General features: G+C 37.6%; 1 protein-coding gene across 3 annotated transcripts in view; it reads left to right on the top strand.

The window, feature by feature from the left end:
* Positions 1-20,205, top strand: part of SULF2 (sulfatase 2) — an 82,772-nt gene that overhangs the window by 7,639 nt on the left and 54,928 nt on the right. For 2 of the 3 annotated variants that reach the window (XM_066199301.1, XM_066199300.1), the window contains exons 4-6: positions 858-896; positions 2,309-2,407; positions 3,708-3,774. The gene's annotated coding sequence lies outside the window, so the exon portion shown is untranslated. Of the gene's footprint in view, positions 1-857; positions 897-1,806; positions 2,408-3,707; positions 3,775-20,205 lie in introns of those variants that run through there. The other variant, XM_066199302.1, reaches the window with a different exon arrangement.

Below are 20,205 nucleotides of genomic sequence, written 5' to 3'. Positions count from 1 at the left end.
AGGTTATTGTGTTAAGTTGGAATATGGTAAGGATTTCTTTGGCTCTTAGTAGACAGAGAGCTGAGGCACTTAATAAACTAATTTCCCAGGAAGCCTTTTATGGGTTGATTTACTACTGTATTTTAAAAAGATGTCTCAGGAGTATAATAACATTTAGCTGGCTATGAATTTTAGATTTTACTGAACATTCCACATCATCTCTTGGAGGATGGGGGGAGAACAAATTCGGAACAATGACACTAAAGCATATGGTGTAGAAATCATATTGTACTGGGAGATGATTTGCTTGGTGGTTCTGCTGATGTCTAAATGCTGTTATGTTTTACATCATCTGCTCTAGAAACTCTGTGCGGCAGAAATTGTACATTCATGTGATTATGAAACTAGACTGAGCAGTACTACAGAACAGAATTTTGTTAAATACTGATTTTTTTTTTTCCAATTCTGATATTGATGCAAATTCTGGCAGGAGAACTCATGTGCTACATTTCTGTAGCTCTGCATGAAGTGAAGTGTTAGGTTTATAGGTTACTAATGCAGGTGCTATATGTCTCTGAATTTTAGGAAAGCTACATGCTTGTAATAAAAATGTTACTGCAGAGAATTAAAAGTTTTGAAGTTCTTGCTTAAATCTATTTATTTTTTAATTCTGTCTAATCCTGTTTCAAGGCCTTATGATCAATCTACTAAAAAAAAAATAAATCAACCCCACTGGTTTGAAATACATTATATAGGATTCTTGATAATTCATTCAGTCTTTCAGAAGTCTCTTCTTTAGTGCAGACTGATGCAAATATGTCGGGTGCAAACAGGTTCTAAATGTTTATTTAGTATTGCTAATTCTTGCATTCTTGCAGCGTTTGGACTATTGGGCTTCTCATGTTGGAGCTGCTGAGGTATGTTGTTCATAAGAGACTGTATTGAGACAAAATACTTACATATGTTTTTTAGGTGCTGATCAAAGTCATTAAAACCTAATGTTCTGGGTTTTTTCTTAACCCACATGACATTTTTTTTTTAGACTTGTGTTGACTACTTTCTTGCCAACCCTGTTTTGGAGGAAAAGCTTACTTAAAAATTTTCCAGTGTATAAAAAAAAAAACCAGAAGTCAAAACCCCAGACTGCATACGATGTTAAATGTTCAGTATTTCTGCATGTATTTGAATACCCAGATTTAAGTTTTGTGATGTGTGTAGACACTGTATTTTGTTTCATCAAAATAGTGTGACATCAGTTAAAAGTGGTATGAATCATGACAGACATGGTGCCCTGGTATCTAAGATACCTCGGCGTGCTGATAAGTTACTTGCTTTCCTGCTGTGAGAACTGGTTGCTGTATTTGATTCTTTAGCCGAATACAAACTAAATTGAATCTGCAGTGACCTATATTGTGCTATAGCTAATGACCCAGTTAACCTCTGGTTAATTTTCTGTCTCTTGGTGTCCTGGGAACAGGGACATGTTTATTTCAGTAACCACAAACCTTTAGAAATGTGCCACTGGCATTTATCATTCCAGAGCTCTGTGTTTTAACAGAAATTAGCTAATGGGCCATGGGGGTCTGCAGAAGTTGTGGAATGCCAATGAGGAGCTTTCTTTCACTTCTCCTCCACCCTGATTTACATGACTAAGCTTTTAGCTTTTCTTGATTTTGTTTTTGTTTCTCAAGTATTGATCTGTCTCCTGTAGAGGAAACAAACTATTTGCTTAAAGTGCAGGAGTACATTACTGCTGGCAGCTTCCCAGGAGCTCCTCTCTTTTTGGTGCTTTAAATTAAACTAGAAGCAGTACAGATGTTGGCTGGGAGGTTTGCAACTAATGCCATTCTATTATTGAATGGCTGTGTTATGCAAATAAATCTGAATATAACCATAAAATAATAATGAAAATCTTGTCTAAGGGCAGATCTGAATACCACTTTTCTGATGCAAATGGCATTCTCTGGCATCTGGGTGGGCTCATCCATGAAGTATATGTTCTTTTTAAGGAAGTGAAGTTATACAACAATCAGCTGAAAAAACGGAATGATTATTCACACCCATCCGTAGTAGCAGTTCATACTGTCTGTGTCACAGATCTATTAAGTAATGCATAATCCAAAACAACCTGAGCATTTCCTGACCATTAGAACATCGAGTGCTTACAGGGTGAGGCCTTGAGAAACAGCTGTTCTAGAACCAGTCCTTTTTGCGCTGTCTGTTCCTTGAAGTTTTTACCACAAATTTCCTTTGGATATAAAATCCTTACTTTTTGTTTTGTTTTGTTTTGTTTTGTTTGTTTTTTGTTTTTTTGTTTTGCCTGTGGCAGCAACAGGAGCAGCTAGGAACAACTTACTGAATGCTCTGCAAAAAGCTGACGGAAACACTTCTACAGCAATCCTGAGTCCTTTGTTATCTGTGTAGAGAGGTGGGTTTGGCAGGGGTATGTGGAATTTTGGGCTGTTGCAGGACACTTGTTCAGACATTTGTTTCATTTTGGGACTTTTTATGACATAAGAATCACTTCTTGATGGTGATACATTACAAATATGCAATGTCTAGAGCAAGGGGAGAAATATCCATGAATGGATTCTTGGGAGCTTGGCCTGTTCAGTCAGGTGGCTTAGAGCACCACCCCAAATGAGCGCTGTTTTTGCTTGGTGTATGCCAGGGGTATGTTCTGAAATTCTTCTCGAGATCAGCTACCTGCACCAGCTGGGGAGAACTGGCATGCCCTCTTACCTGTCCTCATTTCCTTGTTACCTGTAAAACACATTGAACATACTAAAAACATTCCTGAGACAGCACTGTACGAGCGGTGTTGCTTGCTGTGAAACCATTGCCATCCAAATGGGACTTTACATATATTCTACCTGGTGGTTAAACTGATTTTTTCCACTGTTTTAAGAGCATGTATGTAAAAGATCCACCACATTGTATCCCACTGGGCACTGCAGTCCTTCTCCTTTTTGTAAAGTTGGAAAAAAAAAGAGTGAATCTGTAGAAATAATACTGAAATTTTGGTTTGTTATGTGGTTACAATGTGGCTTTGTGCCTAAACATAAATTATGAGAATGTATCCTGTATTTTCCTGGGATTTGCATTGTTTTTCTTGTGGCAGCAGAAGAGGTAGAATATCATCCTCTGTCTTGATTTGGTTTTCTTGAAAATTAAGTCGAAACAAAGGAAAGTTTTAGTTGTGAGATATTAAATCCCTCTCTCTTTACTGACTGGAGCATCTTGAAAATGAGAACTTTTTCTGTCAGTCATCCGAGAGTACAGGGAATTCTATATATAAAGGCAGTTAAAGTGCCCCACAGCTTAGTCCCTGGTCTTTTCTTTTTACGAGCTTATTCTGTCAGGGTCTGTTAGTTTTGGTATTGTTAGCTGTTTAACAGGATTTCAGGCTTGGCGGTGGTCTCCATAGGTCCTTTGCCTATTTCATCTCCGAATATTCCTACTGCTAGAGCAAAAACCAGCTGTGACCGACAAGATTGGGATGACACACAGTGTAATTACCTTATTCATAAATTTATAAGGGAATTGCTTCTCTTGCTTAGTGGTTGAAAAGAACCAGATTGCAAACTTTTAAGAGTTGTGAGTATGCTTGTTATGTATTTCAAATCCTAAGCTCAGTGATATCTCTTCTGATTAAAAAGAAACTAATGAGAGAAGTTATTCCTGTATAGATATATCTGATGTTTCTATTATTTTGTACAAATCTGCAGTTGCTGCTATTAAGCCAAGAAGAACTTTTTCAGATAGAAGGCTGAACCTGAATTCCTTCAAGACCAGGTAAGAAAAGTATACTGAGTTTATTATGCTGTGTTCTGGATAATGTTCTCACGTGGAATGTGTTCAGGTTAAGTTTTGTCAGTAAAAATAACTTTGCCCTCTTGTTGATGGGTCAATCTGATGTCGTGCATTCATTTATCACAATAATTTCTGATACCTCACAATGCAATGAACTGTGATTAACTTTTTGAGGTGAAGATTGGAAAGCATGGGAATGACAAAGGCAAATGTTAAAACATTTCTGAAATAATATTTCAGAAAGAAATTTCAGAAATTCTCTTCACTGAATATGACTTTCATTGCCTGTGCATTTGCAAAAAGGGAAAAGACTTTTTAAAATATTTTGAGTTATCACCAAAGATTTCATATATTACTTGATGAATATCATAATAAATAATATCTCTGAAATGCTTCTGTTTACAGAAAAGAAATTACCTCTGTAATGGTTCTTAATTTCAATTACTTAACTGAACTTATCAGAGTTTGTGTTCTTGTTTGATTTCTTTCTTCAGTGCCCTTAGACACTTGCAGGAAAGTTAACTGCCACTGTGGGTTAAGTGCCCCACATTGTGGGCACTTGAGGACATTTTGGATGCTACCACTGTTTGTCTCAAAGGACTGAAAATACTTTGCATCAATATTCTGTAATATAGATATGGTATGAAGAAGCTCATCTCCTATATTTGTGCTTGAAAATAGTTCTGTTTTAAGTGTAAACACTAATAGAAAAAACAGTATGTTGGGACTAGATTTGTATTTGAAAGGCAAATATATAAAAAACAGAGTTGGATTTTGATCCTTTAAACATGACAATAAGTTGTCTGTTAATGACATTCGTGAATCTAGTTGTTTAGCCTAATGGATATAATTTCAAAAACCTTCTTCTCAGAAGTTAACATGTAAATTGCCATACAGGTTTAGGGGTGAGGACTACAGGAAATTAGTGCTGGCTGTTGATGGGTACTGACACCCAAGATTTGAATACATATTTAATGTATTGAAATCTATCCTGTTATGGTTTTCTTTTTAAACACTATACCTAAAAACTTTGAAACAAAGTATTAAGCTTTTACTTATCTGCCTCTTTTTCTCTTTTCTCCTCTTGGTGCTTCCTAATTGTTGTGAGAAGGGCAGCAGTTCATCTGACAAGTAGTTTTCAACACAGAGTGCAGAATTCAAGTAACTTTTATCAATCCACTTTTCTTCCAGGCAGAATTTAACAAAACCTTGTGATCTCCCCAGGCACTGCAGATGCTCAACACTGAAAAAAGAAACTTTCCTTATGCCACAGTGTTTTCCTAAACCAAATGCAATGCTAAAGCCATATTGAGAATGTTCATAGAAATAATATAGCATGACTGTGTTGAATTTTATTGAATTAGTTTTCAGCATTTCAGCCCTTGAATATATGTAGAATATAGGATTTTTTTTCTTCACTATCCAACGGTCTTGAAGCCCGCAAATGTCACTCTCCTATTAAACCCAACTGGCCGAGTAAAACTCTGCAGTTGGAAAGTTTTCTGGATGGAAAAATATTCTTGATTTGGAAGGTGAGAGGCAGCTGTTAAACCCATGAGTTTAATACCGAAATGAATCTACATATGCCAGGACAAGAATAGAATATGGCATTAATTTGGATTCAAGTGACTTCAGTACACTTGCACTGGGATAATTCAATAGGAGGAGAAAAGGCACTTACTCTTGCCTCTTTAGACCTTTTCTCTTTGAAGATGTCTTCTTCACTGTTCAGGAAAAAAGTTGGCATTTAGGCAGATCTACTCTATTGTATTTCTTGGTGATTGTTTGTACCACTAGTAAGCTTCTTCCTGTGTGTATTTGTGGAGGCCTTTGAAGTTCAGTTCACTTCACATTTTTTTAAAACTCATGACTGATAATGAAGGGGAAGGCAACTCTTAAAAACAATTCTGGTTATGAATCTTGAATCATCTGCTAAGTGTGACTAGGCTGTACACCCAGCCACATGGCTCTGTAGGAGATAGACTGAGAAATCTCTGCTCCTGGACTGTGTGGCCTCTGAAAGCTTCTGGGTAGATGGACGCCCTGCTGTCCTGCTGCTGCACAGGCACGTGGCTTCCTTTGCTCTGAGATGCTGTGTGTCAGGTGCAGCCGGTGAATTTTCTGAAGAGAACAGGAAAGGAGAGTCTGGTGTACTGTAAATGGGATGTCTGGGAAGCCCTTGCATTTAGCTGTGTGGTCAGGGTGGGGATGCTTTAGAGCCACAAGTGAATGTATGCCATGTTCTTGGCATTTCACTGTGCCTTGCCTAGAGGAGCAAGTAGCCTTGTCAGTCTTTCAGTGCTGCTCTAGCGTGGGCCCAGAGGATCCGTGTGTTCCAATGTGATACGCCTTACGGAAATTTGGAATTCATTACTTTGAGCTTTTTGTGAAGTGTCTTTAAATGCGTGCACAAAGCCTATAAACAATTTAGATGCAAATGTTGGTCATTCACTTGCACATTGAACTTTAACTCTTCCTTCTTTATTCCACAACTTTTTTTCATGTTGACCACAAGCAGAACTCAAAGAGGTTTCCAGAATTTTATTAAAATGTGAGATGAGAAACATTTTTAGACTTGTAGCATTAGGGAACTTCTCTGGTGCTTGCCTTGCCTAAGGTTTGAGATAACATGGATACAGAGGAAAAAGCTGCACGTTCAATATAAATGTAAAAAAGCCTTAGATGCTGCAGATTATCAATCCCTTTGCATGAATAATTATAGCATCTTGCAAATACGTAGGATTTGGCTGAGACCAAAATTGCACATTATTTATAACAGCACTGCATTCAGATTTAAGTTCCAGGAAAATCTTTCCCAGTCACGAATGTCACACTCTAGGGATGAATGTATAGACAGTTTATACCATGTAAATCTTGTAATAATAGCTTCTTTGAGCTTTAGAATATGTCTAGGAACTGTGGCTTTTTGTTAAGGAAATAGTATATAATGATGTTGTATAATGACTTTGAAGTGAATATTGTTGTTTGTTAGATGTTTTGTTTTATAATTGTAGTATCCGTGACAATTTAGAGAATGTTGAGAGAGTGAGAACCAAAACATTATTCTAACAATGTAAGTTCTATTTACTGTCATGGCTATCTGTGGAAATAGCTGTTAAAGAACCTTATTAATACCTGCCTTATCTTTATTTGGAAAATAAAATTTGGCTTTGCAACATCATTTTATATGCAACGGGAAAAGAAAGTAAAATGAGTCGAGCAGTTTGTGAAAGCTTACACCAAATTTTTATGTGTAATACTTGTATGTAATTGTTATGTGAGCCTCCAGCATCTTTTTTTTGAGAAGAAACTTGGCCAGAATACCCGACCCTGAACCCAGAAGGTTGGTAAGGGCTATCCTTGTGTAGTTAGCAGCCATGCAGCAGAGGGGGAGGATGCAAACCATGTACGTAATACGTGAGAGAATGGCAGAACCGGACAGAAAACTTGCCTTCCCATGTTAAACATTTGCCACATCAAGTGTGTGTTAGGGGATCAGACTGCGTCCTCCTCTCATCTGTAAATGGAAGGAAGATGCTTAAGATGATTATGGCTGTCTGAGCCACTGGTAATGACTAGCCTAGAGTTATGCAAAGGCTGCAGGTTATAGTAGTGATTTTTTCCTAGCTTGAATTTACATGCTGTTTCATTGATAACTCCCATTCTCCTCCACCAGCATTGCTTCAGCTCTTGGTGTGTTCAGAGAGTTGTTCTCATTGCAACTTTATTTTTTACTTCTCTGTTTTAGCCATCGAACATAGTTTACCCTGGTGGCTAGAAAGGAGTTACAGCTGAAATTGTTGGAAAGGATAAGTGAGTAGAGGAGACCAGAATGTCTCTTCTGTTCAGTTATTCATGTAGAATGAGTGTGCTGGTTGGTACAAAGGTAGGAGCAAGGAACTTTGCATGATGGATTTTGAATCTATTTTCTTGTAAAAATTCAAAAAAAACGGGTATTTTTGATGGTAACAATAAAATTTAAAAACTACAAACAGTCTGTTCTGCCTGCTATTAGCATCTTTGAAGCTAAATGTCTTTTTTATTCCCCTGTAATCATTTTCTGTGTTCTGTTACACTTCCTTGCTACTGCCATTAGTTTAGAAAGCAGCTGCCTTTCACTGACAGTGTGTTGCAGAGAGTATTGTTCCATGTGGTCACAAAGTGTTTATGAAAATATGACTGGTAGCAAATTTCACTTGTCTTATTTTCTTCAAATGTTTGTTATCTAGGCCATAGAATAAAATAGTCACGTAAATAATTTAGCATCAAGCTTTTGGGAGCTCTGCACTGGATCTTATAATGCAAGCACATTCCAGTTTAAACTAAGACTTCAGAATAACAAATGATTGAAAAATAGCAGCCGCTTCCTGTAGAAAAATACCTGTGACTGGTTTTCTATTTTGGAAGAAAAATGTCTTTTCAAGTTGGAACAACAGTTGTTACAGCTAGTGGAAAATACTGTAGGTAGTTGTTAATGTCCACAGAATAATGCTGACATTTTTCCCCAAAGTGCACATTTTGTCTTAAAGGATTTTCGCAATAAAAATATCATGCTCTGTAATACACATTTATGTCAATATGCAAGACGTGGTTAAAAGATGAGTACAGCTGGTATTTGAACATCAGTTTTTATTGACGCTGTTCCTACACTCTGTACACGTCGAGGCAATTAATGGCAGTGTTGCAATCTTTCAAGAAAAATTAATTATCCCTGCTAATTCCCAGCTCTCGTGCTTCCTTAACCCTGTTTTCTGATAGCCCAGCAGGTTTGGAGAGATGGTGTTTGTTTATACAGAATGTTTCATTGCTTTGAGGGGAGGATGTGAGCTTTTAAAAATTCAGCAGCTGTTTCAGGTCTCTTACAGCTTAAGCAGCTTTTTCATTTTGAATGATTTATTTAGTTGGGTTCTCAGTGAGACATTAGCAGTTGCAGACTGTAACTATGTGAAGGAAAGATCCCAATTTGTCAGCTTGGGGGAAGGGGAGTTGTGTAGTCAGAAAGAAAAAAGCATTAGTTCATTTTGTGGTCTGACGTGTTGGCTCTCCCCAGATACCGTGCGGAAAGAAGTGGCTATCGGCCGTGCATTAGTTATTAGAGACTGGAAAGTGGAGGGGCGGTGAGGTTAGAAGAAGGTAGCAGAGATTGGATTAGGATATTCTGAAAGACATGAGAGAAGTTACATCTCTTCACATTTTGTGCCTTAGAGGGAAAACTAGAGTCGTCAGAACTATAAGCAGATATGAAGATGAAGCTGAGCTTTTCCCCAGCTTGAGAGTAAGATACAGTACATGAAGTTGAAAAGAAATAACTGCAGTGCTAAATAAGACATGAGTATAAAGTGTGTATCTCTTAACTGACTCATCTGCTATGACAGTTCACAACCGTAGGAAGTTTTTCAAAGGTATGGCAAAAAAAAAATCCAAAATTAATTTAACAGAATGATGAAGTCATTAGATGCAAACTTCATCTGCAGGTGTAAATCGATAATTTCTAGAAATCAAAAAGAACAATGGATGTCACCTGCATAAGTTGGCATGCGCTAGCTGAACATGTATTATCAGGGTGATAAAGAATTTCACCTTTTTCTGTTTACTTGTGCCTGTAAATTCATGGAGTGTTTTAGATGGGTTCTGAGGATAACATGCAAGAATAGAGTTCACTATAGACTAGTTAAAAATATGTACTGTTTCAAAAATGTTTCAGTGGGTGCTTGGAAATCAAATGATGATATATGCTTGGCTAGCCACAGCAAGTTTTGCTTTTCAGTTTTTCATTTATTTTATTTTCTTTTATTAAAAAACAACACTATCTAAAGAGAAAGGATCAGGTAAAGATGACTGGGACAAATTCCACAGTCTGTCACACTTGTAGAGGTAAATTGATTTGATTGTTTAACCAGGTGCACATTTGTCGTGCAAGAATTATGCTTATTACTGTGCTTGAGGGGAGTAATTTTAATATTTTTGCCCCCTATGAAATAAAGTACTTCTATCAATAGCAGAAATAGTGAATTATGTCCAGGATCTTTAGTCTCATTCAGTACAACACTGAACCCAGGGATGGGTGACTAGTTTTAAAGTAATCTGCACTAGTGTCCCCGTGAACTCCAGGTAGGAGTAAGTTAGATCCAGAGCACATGTTTGTCTACAGAGGTAGCAAGCAAGTCAGCCACTGACATCTTTTTTCTTGGATTTTTGACTTTATTGATGTTGAACCATTCATCTGACCTTTCATCCTCCATGAAAGGGGAAATGTGGTTTGGTCCAAAACTGACATTTGTAATACATCTTTAATGTGTTCTGATGCACTTGAGAAGAGAAAGTGTTCTAGTACAGTGTGAGGTTCTACTGGGTAAATTCAATGGATTGTACTGTGCATAGTTAAAGCATACACAGGTTGCAGGCTCTCCTAATGTTTCTGCATCCATTGGACAGAGATGAATGTGGCCAATGTGCTTAAGAAAAACTGTTAGGGAGACTAGGGTGTGTTGTTCTAGGCCAGAAAGATGCTTGGCTTTGGAAGGAAGCGGAGACAACTGGCACCAAGAGCTTTATGGTTTTGATGAAGTGGATTGAAAGTAAGAAGAGATGGCAGTAAAAACAGAGGGACTGAACTTTACAGGGCTATGGATCAATGTACGCTATCAATGTAAGCTCTACTGAGCGGAACACTGGAATATGATTTGTGAAGCATCCCTAATGCTGGCAAAGGGATGGACTGAATAGTAATGTAATATGGGACACAGTTCATGGTTATACCCTTTGTTTTGGGCTGTCTGTAGAGCTGAATAGGGATTAGTGATAAACACTTTTTCTTTCTGCTTTATTTTCTTTGTGCCCATGAGCTTTGCTAACATGTTTTAATAAAAAGCTGAAGCTGGTCTATCTTATGCACTGCTCAGGCTTTAGGCCTAAGTGTTTTTGCTGCCTTCTAATAGTACCTCAGAGGTAGCGTTCATATATTTCTGAGAATATCTGTGTAAAAGTATAGGCCTCTTTGAAGAAGTGTGTAACCTCTATATTTGCTAATTTTAGGTGGATTTTTCCCTTTCAAGGCCTCTGAGTATCTTCATAGAGCACTATGAAGCTATAATAGTCAAAGCCCCAGTGGTGAAGTCCACACTGTCCCAGAACATAAAAATGATCTGTTTATTACCCGTAATATCCTGACTTGTTTCCTCGAACAGTAATTGATGTCAATTATAGATGATGTCTATAAACTTGAAATTGTGTTGTTTATCTGCTGAGGACCTTGAGAGTGTGATCTTCTAACTCAGCTACAGTAGTATAGATTCCATCTGTAGTGCAAAAATTGTCTAGGGACATAAATTACAGCAATTAAAATTAGCTAGAGGAGAGAGAATGATGCATTATTAATTGGCATAGTCATTAAAGGGCTGAAAAGAACCTAAAAGAGATACAATGTCAATACACAAGCACTAAAAGTGACAGGCAGTGTGCAAAGACCAGTGATTGTATTCAAAGCCTAAGGCCATTAAGACACAGGCAATTACGTGGAATTTTTTGACAGTGGATTAAGATCACTCCAACATACTAACTATATGATAAAATGGAAATTTTTTAAGAATGGTGCTGTTCAGATACCTACTCTGAAGACTGGAATAGTAGTAAAATTAAATTCTACCTAAAGAATGTGTTGCAGTTTATTTTAAAGAAATTGGAAACAACAAAGAATTGTAAGGAAATCCCATCTATAATTTGGTGAATTTAGGCAGAGAATTAACGTTTTTCAGCATTAAATATAATGATCTGAGCTTATATAAAGAAGATTAAACCCTGGTACACCTTAGAGTGAAGATTTAATTAGGAGTCTCTTTATACCTCAGAAACAAAATCTTGCCTGTGTCTTGCTGAGAAATGAAGCAGTGTGAGTAAGAGGCTCATGGTAATGTTGCTGTATATCAGCTACTTAATTTTTCATAAAACTTGTTGTCAGTGAGTTTCAGTGATTTACCTACCTCAGCTAATTTACTTTATTGGAAATAATGCTTGTTTTGTAAATAGTTCACTTGTAGTGCTATAAATGAGGAGAAAAAATGGGGAAAGGATCTGTGTTTCATGAGAGAAGAGTTTTAGTAATTGATTTGCAAAGCAAAGAAGGCTTCAAATACTGGAAGTGTTAGGACAGTAGTTTACTTGTTTTGACAACTAGTGGGTTGATGTTTGTCTGCTGACTGCTGACTGGAGAGTTAAAACTCCTAAGCAAACATCTCAACTTTTCCTCATCTAAGGGAACCTTGGGAATTTTTGGCTTTTAAAAACTTGCCAATGGTTTCCTATTCTACTTGCTAAGAATTCAGATTTCTAATTCATCTCACTGTCTACTCTAAAGTTTAAACATTGAATGTGATTAGCTTTGCTGAACAGATGTCAGATTGAATGGCCTCTGTTGATTCAGAGAATCTGAGTAGTGTCAGAGTTCAGTTACTGTGCTTTCAGGAAGGCCTCCTGTTGCCAAAACGAGCTTTCTTTTTTCTATTTCCAATTTCTATGCCAGAGTCTGCATCAGCATGCAACTGGACTCAAGAAAAGCATGTATGTATAGCCACTGAAAGCGCAATACGAGCGCGCAGCGACGTCTTCTCTAAGCCGCCCATGCTTTACTTGCTCCACTACCAAGCTGAGGGGGGCTCCCTGTTTGCCTGTATTCGACAGGTACCTTGTTGCCTGAATGAATATTTTTGACCAGTTAGTGTCCTTCTGGATACCGAGAAGCAGATATGCCATGACTCTTGAGCTGGTGAGCAGTGGTTGAAATCTACCGTGTAACCTCAGAGACAGCAAGAGCAAGGCCAACTTTACCTCTGTGTTTGGTGTAGTAGAAGAGTGTGCTCGTTCCAAGTTTATTGATTCAGCACTATCACTCTGAAATGGCTTTATTATATCCAGCACTTTATTATGTTACCTTTAGATACTTTGCTGTTACCTCTTCAAAACTGCATTGGTTTGAATTAACTATTTGGTAGTCAGAGTGGGTATCTTATGATACAGTGTGCTTTATTACTGGTTTTGTTCTCTCGGGATGTTTCTGTGATTCAGTGCGTGACAGAACCGGAAGTTGTGGAATTCAAGGCCTCTGGGGTCTAAGTAACTAACAAACTTCCACTGTTCCATGCCTGTCTTCCATTAATTTTGCTGCTGCTCTTTTCAGACTGTTAGACAGTGTATCCAGTTCATTGCCTGAAGCTGTTATCATGTCAATCATTAGAATTGAACCAGAATGGTCAATGCTCATTTCAAGTCATATAAGCAAATAGGTTTGGCTCCTATTTTCAAGCGATGTTTGTTGTCAAAACAGGAGATACGTGCTCACAAACTCAGCTATGTTCTACCTTGATCCTTTGGCTCAGATTTCCTGCAATGCAACGTGAAAGTCAACTGCATGAAACCTAAGAACCAAATACTTCATTACTTAAACACTAACATTTTATACAAAATAGTAGTCCAAATTAAACTGGTTTTACTGGAATTTGCTGCTGCTGATTGGTGTGAGCACTGAGCATTTTGCTTTAATCTAGTCAGATTGTGAGATATAACAGGGAGATAATTGTATTGTTTTTACAGTGTAGTATATTCCACAGCATCTGAATTTGGCACTACTTTGCCACATAGTATCAGAAAAGTAGTTGTTGTCTCATCGTGGGGCTGGGGTTTTTTTTGTTGGTGGGGAACTGAAAACCGTGCACTACCTGAATTGGTAAAATTATTTTGATAAAGACACTTCTATTTTAAAAACGATATATATAAAGCTTACAAATGTGCTGTAGTGATTAGTGAGAAACATTTTTGTTATTGATAATCTTTTTTTATCTGGGGTGGGGGCAGAATAAGGAAAAATTATAGAGAAATTTATCTTCTTTCAGTCTGTGTTTGGTGAGCAGTAACCTTTTCATCAAGTTGTCTACAGCTGGGGAGGCAGTTCTTACTTCCCTGTCATTTCCTCCAAACTCCTGTATTAGAGTTGGTCACAGAAACTACGAGCTAGTCTGAGTATCCAGACAAAGTAAAAGACCTCATGAAATGACTGAAGTAAGTCATTTAAGTAGTAAGGTTGAAAGGTGATGCTAAACTTTTGTGATGCCTGTCAGAAGGTTTGAGTATTGCAGATATGAATCAGCGTGTTTCCATCTGAGTAAACAGGAGGCCCTACTGCTCAGAATTGCTGTAAATAGTAATAATACTAAGGAAGAAAGAGATATCAGCTAAGGTCTTTGTACTATAAAAAGATAGGTCTCATTTAATGTTATTTGAAACCACAATTCAATGATAACAGTTACAGGGTACCGTTGTACAGTTCTCTGGACAACAGACAGGAAATAGAGCACACAGTCTTCTTACAGAAGAAACAGGGATTATCTCCTGTAATTGCATTGCTTGCTGTCCCTTATCTTGTAAGAACTTTGGAGTGTGTTAGTGTCTCTTTGAGCTTTTTCTGACAGCTTGACATTGTTGAATTTTGAGAAAAGACTATACAGTTGTTTCCTGGGAAAAAGAAAAAAAAGCCTACAATAATTTTTAAATTTTTTTAAAAATTTTATTTTTTTTGTGTGTGCGTTAAGAACTGTTCTCATGTGGAGTGGGGACTCAGCTTGGCTGAGGATGTTGTGGGAGTGGTCTTTCTGATTTAACAATCTTACTGAAGCACAAAAGCTAAACCCAGTGTTTTTTATATGATCCATGGTTTCATTTGCACACCTAGCAGCTTTCTGGGGGGGAAAAACAACCCAGCGAAACAGCCCCATTTCTTTTGTAACTTCATTTTCTCTTCTTTTTGCTTTTTGACCTGTTAGTTTTTGCATATGCTGTCCTTAAGACTGAACCCAGTAAAGGCAAGTTCAGAAGGCCTTTCCATCAATAGTTCTTCTGATCTGCCAAGACGCTGACCACCCCCAGAAATACAGTCCGTGCATTTTGTTATTACATTCTCTATGCGGAAGCATTTATGAAAATATTTTTAATTGTACTATCAAAGTGAGTGGGCTATACATGAATTTCAGTGTATGAACAATAACATTTCCTACATTTTAATGTTTTCCTTTTCACTTTATATTTTTGCTTTCCTTTTGGATACAAGACCTTGCAAATCTTCCTGATGTTTGAGTAAAAACATTGTAATTTTATTGCCTTGTGTTATAGTTACATGAAAAGGTAGAAGATTGTGAGAAACTGGAATTCAGAGAACTTGTAGGTATAATAGGACAAGGCTTTGAAAATTTACTGGCAATTTGTGTATATGGTACAGTCTTGAAATACTCAATTTCAAATTTCTTCCAAAGGACCCTTTCTTCTTGGCAGTATCTTTTGCCAGACTGATGAAAATCTGGCCAGGGGAGTTACCCCATGCTGTTTTCACATATGTAGGCTAATGTGTACTGTGTTTAAAGATGCATCATTATTGATTTTCCTTTCTTGAGCTTCTTGTGTCATTTAGCACATTTTAAGAAGTCAACTTCGCTTTAATAAACAGTTTATTAATAATCTTCATTCAGTTAACACAGCCAGGGAACAGCACCTCCCCTGCAGTAGTGCCACCTTTCATATCAGAACTACCTTACCTGCATTCTTTGTGCCAGATTAAAGCCATGCTGTGGATGATACACCTTGCATATTCCCATTCCACTTACAAAATAAGTGACACTGGAACGTTTGCATTGGCTTTTGACAAAGTATATGATTTTAATCACCAGCAGGAGATCCTAGAGAGGTCACTGGCATGTGACCTGAACAACTACTGCATAGTAGCCGTAGTGTAAACAGCTACTGACAACTAAGGGCTGTAGATGCAGGGTACATGACAAACTTCTGATGAGACTTTTACTGGTCCATGGAGTTTGGTCTTGAGAATCTTCTGTCAGCGTGTTACACATTTTAAGATGTGATATGCGGAAAAAATAAGCACATTAATTAAACATATTGCTTGATAAGTTAATTTGATTTCCTCTGGTTCTCATATTCCGCACTGAGGTTAGCGGAATTGGGGTGGCGTGACTTAGGACAAACAGGACAAAACATGATGTTGAGGGTCAGAAAAAAACAACGCTGAGAATTCCAGGAAAGAGCAATAGGAGCTTGAGCTCTTTATTTCTAAGTCCACAAATTCTCACACTTTTAGTTGCTCCTCTCTAACTGGGTTGTACAAGAACCTGACAAATCTAGCTATGACTTTGGAGTGGGGGGAAGTAGGGGGCTGTCTTCGAAAATATGAAGCCAACATTACTGCTATTCATACAGAGTTGCTAATGTTTATTGTATCTATTGTTTATTGCATAATTTGCTAGATATTGTAGATGAAATTGAGGGTTTGTATGCACTCTCTTTTAAGGTACAAATGGAGTTCTATGACTTTCTTAAAAATACAGGGTTTTTTCGGTAAGCAGAGAAGAAGCCAGCTATCAAAATATTACATTGTGTATTGTTCTTGTTACAGTTGCTGAAGTGGTGCTTCCTCTGAGAAAAAAGATAAGCAACTGAGAATCTACTTGAGCCAAATCACATTAACTGATCACACTTCTGTAACAGAATGTGCCTTTGCATTTTTCTTTTAGTGGGAATTTGTAGTTTTAACTTCCTTCTTAATCTTGGTCTCCTCTTTCCTAGCAAGGAGTGCTTTGCACTCTGTGGTCTCATGAGGTTATTGGCTATAATTTTCATTTATTACATTTTACTTTCTTAGTTGACTCTTAATTTCATTTTATCATCACTTGGCATGTTGTTTAGTTGCTGCTTTCCTGAGGTCTGCAGCTCCCCTGCCCTCATCATGTCACTTTTGATTAAGCAATAGCAAAGCCCTCTGCCCAGCTTCTAAAGGGTAAAAGTCAAAAATCAATAACTTGAGTCAAAATGCCAGTCCTCCCAAAATGCAGTAGCAGTGAGAGGTAAATGAATGATTAAACATGATTAATAACAGTGTAATGGAAGATGCAAAGTAGGGAAAAGTGCTCACTTCAGCCTAAACTCAGAGATTTATTGCTGAGTACTGCAAATAATGGAATCATCAATCTTCCAAGGACTGAAAAAAGGCATCTTCTGCAGCCATTTTAAAATGCAGTGGAAAAAAAATCTTGCCTCTTCATCATTGTCTCTTGTGGCCCAAGAGGAATCTTTTAAATAATTATAAAAGTGTGTTTATTCTGAGTATACAATACAAGCTGCATGAAGAAATAGGTATGTAAACTTGGTAGTTAAAATTGTTTGCTTATTGTACAAAGTTGTCAAGACTGGAAAAGAAAACAAAATAGCTGATATTGTTGATTACTATGAATGTGTGTACAAAGTACAAGTGTTCATGTGGTTTGTAAGATGGTAATTACACTCACTAACACAGGGGATAAAGGCATGTTGCTAAAGGAGTGAAAAGAGAAACCTGCCAAGAACATAAGGCAAAGAAGACAATTTAAAAGCTAGAGCTCTTATGGGATAATGGAAAAAAAGTTGAATGATATATGCTCAGCAATGCCTAGTGTTTGATTATTGACAGCATAGAGGACTAGCTAGAGACAGGACCAGTTTCCGTACCCTGCTCACCAAAGATGAAAATACACAGAAATGGATAGCAGTCAGTATTACATAGAGGAAAACTTTTGTTAGCTGCTTGTAGCTGAGACTTAAGTTGTCCATGTCAGAGAAGAAAACCTTCCAGGCAAGTCCAGCTTCTGCAGGAAGCAGTGCTATGGATTCCAGTTAAAGTTCTATATTTTTAGAGTTCTGAATTAGGGTTGCATTCTGGAAAAGGGTAATATCTAAGATATCTCAAAGCTGTTCCTGCACAGCAAAGTTTGAATTTCTAAAGGTCTGTGTGTGGGAGCAAGCAGAGAGAAGCATAGAAATCTCTTCCTGGGGCAGGTATAATAGCAGGGAGTCCTGAGGGACTGTGTGTTACAGCACAGAGCAACGTCTCTATAGATGTGGGGCTACAGCTTCCTCTTTCTGTAATGAAACCTTTTTTGGCAAACCAAAGGCTTATAAAGGCTTCTCATTCAGGAGGAGAAATGGAGTAGTGGTGAAGTCTGTTGTTTTTTTTTTTTTCTTTCTATCTTTGAATAAGCTAAAGCTTGGTGTTAGGACTTGTTCTGTCTTCAGCATGAGAAGTCTTGGGTAACTTCAACTATTCTGAGTTCAAGGGCTCACCATTATCTTAGTTTTTAGTACCAACTTCTTGCACAGTTACATTCTAGATGCCTAAATTCATCCTGTGGCTTTTAATGGATGTGTCATCGCTGTTCGGGGTTTTATTCTCTCCGTCATGTCTCTTGTGTGCTTCCTCGCTTCTTCCCTTTAAAAAAAAATCCTTTTAACTTTGAAATCTCTTTGTGCCTTATGTTTCACATAACCCATTAGCTCTTCAGAGAAATTCCTACTCTGATCTATTCCTCTCTTATATTGTCCTTATCTCCTTGGACCTACTTACCTTATACAGATGCATGTCTCCCCGAGATAAATGGAGCCCACTCATCTTACACAAATCTGTTCTGCAGGATCTGTGTCTTCTTTGTGAAACTTCCATCTAGTGATTTTGATACTTAATTCACTTTCACAGTGAGGTCAGGAAGCTGCAGCCGTCTTGGAACCCTAGCTTGCATTCACTGTTACAAACTATGATCAAAATTAATTTGATTAGTATTAAACGAGAATTATATTTAGTGTTGCAAACCCGTAGTTGTAACTAAATTCATACAGTGTACTAAATCTTTGTTTTCATGCAGAAGAGTATAATGTCTAGCATTTGGATCAAGCAAACTAGGTGATTTATTTTCCCTTCTCCTTTGCTTTTCCTGGCAGCATTTCACTTTTTGTAGTAGTTCAAAATGTATAAACCATTTTCCCCCATAATGTGACTGAATATTTATTGAAAGTGCAACTTGACTTTAAAAGACAAGTCCAAGCAATTGCCCATAAAATCATATTGAGCTGGAGTTGGTCATATGAAACACCTGTCATGTGAGGGATCCAGGAGTGGAGCATGTTGTGCTGTTTATGCCTTCCTAATAGCATTTTGATTTGCTGTTGAAGCATTATTTCCACTTTTTATGCAACTGAAATGCAGTTGTTTGAAGTAGTAAAACCTAAAACTCTATAAACTCTGCCATAAGAGCTCTGACCAGTGTAATTGCTATAACTGAGGACTGATTGCTGTAATAATTTATGCTGAGGAAAAGCGAGGGAGATCAGGCTCATGTCCTGTTGTTGGCTTTATATTTAGGTCTTTAAAGATGGCTCAAGGCATCTATGTACACATTAAGGAACATGAAAGCAGAGAGGAGAAATCTAAATGACTGATGTTGTGAGAGGTTTACATATGATGAGTTCCTATAAAGCTAAAGATTAGCAAGTCTGAAGAAGAGTTAGAAGGCATTGACTAAGTATGTGGAAGTGTGAAAGCCAGCCCTGTCTTTCTGTTTCATGTGACATGAGGACAATATTCAAGCTCTAAAAGCACAGTTTATTTGGCAACAATGAAGAAGACATGCTTTGCACAACACAAAAATGCTTTCCTCATGACAGTTCACCTGAGTGCTTCATCATTGCACTAGTCCGTTTTCAGACCTTCTTGTTTTACCAGTAATTTCACATTATTTTATTGCCTTAGACTTCAAATCAACCACAGTATTTTAAATACATCTGTACCGCTTGAGTTTTTGGCAATAAGAAAACTAAACCACTTTAAGTTTGGATGCGTAATAGTTGTTACCCATCCTGTTTTGTAACCGGGTCGGAACAAGTTCTTTTGAAAAGCATGAGCTGGAAATGCCATTCTCTTGAAGAGGAAGCACCTTCCGCTTTGCGGGGTTGTCTCGGACCAGGGGTTGTATTATCCTCTTAATGCACTTGCATAACTCCCATTAACATTAATGGAAATTACATGCACTCCCTGTGAGGTGAACATACTCTTTTGTTGAAATGAGTGATCTATTGTGACAGATTTTCCAGTGACATTAGATCAAATTTAGATTCCTTTACTAATGTCACTAATCCTAGTCTTAGTACCTTTTGATGTTTGTAGTTTGTATTAATGCAATTGTAGCTTTATATTGGGTCATGTGTTTCTTAAAATGGAAAATCCCATTTTCAGTCCTCTAGAAATACAGGGAGATAGTCAATTTTCTTCTTCAGTGTGAAAAGTGGGCCACTGTATGGCAAACTTAGTATTTTCTTTGGCTTGGTAGTTACTGCTTGCAGACCCTGTAGAGGTAGTTTATAGAGGTTGCATGTTGCAGGTAGGAAACTGTTGGCCTGAGGTTAGGGCAGAGGAGTGCTGGGTTCCTTATTCTGTTCCTGGCCTGACAGGCTGACTCTGGGTGACTCAGCTGCCTTAGACACTAATTCATGTCTAAAATGTGCAGAATCAGAACATCCTGGCTCATGGATGTGATGTTAAGTTGTCTGTAAATTGTT

This window comes from Chamaea fasciata, unplaced genomic scaffold (genome assembly GCF_029207755.1).
Source record: "Chamaea fasciata isolate MVZ Bird 193981 ecotype frontalis unplaced genomic scaffold, bChaFas1.0.hap1 SCAF_17, whole genome shotgun sequence".
NCBI lineage: Eukaryota > Metazoa > Chordata > Aves > Passeriformes > Sylviidae > Chamaea > Chamaea fasciata.
This window is presented reverse-complemented; position numbering and strand designations above follow the sequence as displayed.